At 41.8% G+C, this 3123-nt stretch overlaps 1 long non-coding RNA gene across 1 annotated transcript; it reads left to right on the forward strand.

Moving 5' to 3' along the window:
* Positions 1-300: 300 nt before the first annotated feature.
* Positions 301-2837, forward strand: LOC124266552. The gene is made up of 2 exons (XR_006895797.1): positions 301-562; positions 1131-2837. It is a non-coding gene; the product is annotated as an uncharacterized LOC124266552 (long non-coding RNA).
* Positions 2838-3123: the final 286 nt, after the last annotated feature.

Raw genomic sequence — 3123 nt, forward strand, 5'->3', positions numbered from 1 at the left:
GAAGCCAGAGTAATTGGGTTGTCTGTCACATTAATGAGTTTAACATATGCTGTATTAGCCCTTTTCACAACACTGTTACTCGTGAGAAGACCACATTGTGCTAAAATCTCCTTACATGGCTCTACAAGAACATTATTGTTCTGTTGATTATTTGGTAATGACAGTTTAACATAAGACACTGACTGTGGTGGAAGCAAGGTATCTTCAGCTACTACTGCAGTTCTGTCAGCTGCAAAAGTAGGTAACCAAATTCCTGTAACTTGATCCTGTGATCTGCAAGATCAACTACAGCACCTAGATCAGTGAGTATGTCCATTCCCAAAATACCATCAACTTCGAACGAGTTCTCAATCTCAGCTACAAGAAATTCTTCCTGCGTAGGTTCCATGTCTTCACTTAAAGTCATCAATGCCTTGAATATTCCTTTTACAGGAAATGAGGTTCCATTAACAGCCTCCAAGGACAAAGTAATAGGACTCAGTGAAACAGAACGAGGAAGACGCTTGTAAGATCTCGGAGATATCAAAGACACTTGGCTACCAGTATCCACTAACAAAGTAATGTAAGTATTATCCAGTTTGATATTCACTAACTGGCCTTCATCACCTATTTTAAAACAAGGTCTCATCATTGCAATAACTTGCTGAGAATCAGGTGTGAGAAAATTTTTGGGTTGCGTCTCTGCTGCAATCACCTCCTTTTCCAGCTGACCACTTGAGTCTGTTAACTTAGGATTCAATGTAACATTGCCATCCGCCAAATCCCGACCTAAGTCCGAGATGGCGGGTTGGCATTTCCCTGCGCATGCTGCGGAGTTGCTCTACCAGTTGACTGACTCACACACTGTGATGTCCAATGTCCTGGTCTATGACAGATTGAACAAAATGAATTTGCTCTCTTGTCATGCCTAGATGGACTCTGAGCGCTGCGCATGCCCCTATTTTGGGTACGCCCTGGACTGCCATAAGGAGTTTGACTCATTGAACTGTTTTGTCCCTTTGAACTACCACTTCCTTGCATTTGAGACAATCTGTCAACAGTTTTTTGTAAGTCTGCCAGCTGTTTTGACAAAACATTAAGTTTATCCTCAGTTCTATCCGGCGACTCAAAATGTACTTTCTTCTCCGCAGGTCGTGTGTATGCAGTGGCTTTCACAGACCTGTGAGTGGTTCGACAGTTTGGTCCGCCCAATACAGACTCATACCTTTCTGCAACATCAACTGCTCCTTGTAGTGTGCAAACACTCTGGTCAAGGAACCGGAGACGGAGATCTTTGTCAACTGCTCTTTTCAGAGCATCTAGCGCCAATCTCTCCTGGAGGCCATCATCCAGATCAGGATAGGCTTCCTGGACAAGTCGCCAAACATCATCTCTCAAGTCTGCTATTGACTCACCAGGGTTACGATTTCGGTTTAGTAATTCTTCCTGCTTAACCTCAGGAAAACTTCTACCATATCGTCTCCGAAGGGTATCTGCAAGCCATTGGTAGTCATAGCGACTACGCTCAGGTAATCTGGCATAAAACACCTGTGCTGCTCCTTCCAGAGCGCATCCTAACATATCAGCACACTGCTGGTCAGTCCAATGTGATTGCCTAGCCACATTCCTGAACTGAGCCTCAAAGGCAGCATAATCCCCTTTACCACTGAACTTTGGCAAGTGCAAAGAGATCCGCGCCACAGGAGTAGCTCTAGAATCAGTTTGTCTGACATCCATGGCACTAACCCGCTCCGCTAAGCTCAAAACTGTGTTTGAGAGCTGTGCCATGATGTTAACCATGTTCATCTCATTGTGACTGGCCATTTGCTGAGAAGGATGGTCATTCCTTCCAAGAGGTCTGTATGACACATTGTCATGCAAAGATGGTGAGCAGTACTTTTGCCTGTTCGAGTCAAGCGACTGCGAATCACACTGAAAATGTTGCTGCCTGCCATGACCCTGCAAGTCGCCTTCACTGAAGGACCTACTCGGATCAACAGCCCTGGCGCTATCTTCTCTTGTGGCACCATCTTCCAATGGTCTGCGATATTCTCTCGCGACCTGGATGCTGTTTTGATTATCCACAATACGTTTGGTACGTGACCTTAAGTTAGTTGCAGGGCCTTCCATTGCATAGAGTTTATCAGAAAAACTATTTTGATAATCATCCATAATTACACTAATAAGCTGAGTAAAATTTCCACATCATATGTACTTATACAAAAAGAGAATCCCACTTCTGACACCATTAAACTGTAACGGGTTGGGGGTGGGGGACGTGGTAATCAGGATATGTTTTATGTCCCATCCCAACCGTCAGTTTTGAAGATATATGTAAAAACGGATTAAAAGAAAATTCTAACAAATAAATAAAGTCAGTGAATCTTTACTCGCTGTTGTTGTTATTTATTTTACAGATGACAATAGCAATTCAAGGATAGGCAACTGCAAGAGTGAATAAACTTTGCTAGTTTACCGACTTGTCCGTTATGACAGGTCAGAGTACTGCAGATCTATTATTCCTATAAACTTCCAAATTTTCACTTTAACAAGAATAACTTCTGTGCGCAAAGGCAGAGCCAAGAATGCAGCACTGTAGTTATTAGTAATTCAAATATAAAACTCTAGTAATGCAAAATTTCCTAAAATAAATCTCAGCCCAAAAACACTACAACTTACGTTGAGTCTGTTGTCTCTCTAACTGCTTTAGAACGAGAGTATGCTATATGACGTCATCGTACTTCCGGTAATGCATGTAGCAGAAGACGCCGAACGTTAGAGCGAGAAGAATGCGATCTAACATCCAAATAAGACGTGACATTAAATTAAACGGATATAGTTTACAAGTTACCACCTCCAGGAACACGCCTGCGTAAGTACTTTTCAAATATCCATTTATATTTCAGCAGATTTAATGTATAAACAATCTCTGAATCAACAACACATGTTTTGATGACGTAATCGCCTGGAGATCGCGGGACAATTCGAGCATATATCTGGAGCGAATCATAACCATTAAATCTTACGACAAAATACATTAATATGAACTTGTAACTACAATATATATTGTTTTTACACACAATACATGTATGTCATAAGATGTAATCATGTTTTGAGAAGTTAGCAAACATGAACACGATCTCG

This window comes from Haliotis rubra, unplaced genomic scaffold (assembly GCF_003918875.1).
Source record: "Haliotis rubra isolate DU_JTF1 unplaced genomic scaffold, ASM391887v1 Scf1264, whole genome shotgun sequence".
Taxonomy (NCBI): Eukaryota; Metazoa; Mollusca; class Gastropoda; order Lepetellida; family Haliotidae; genus Haliotis; species Haliotis rubra.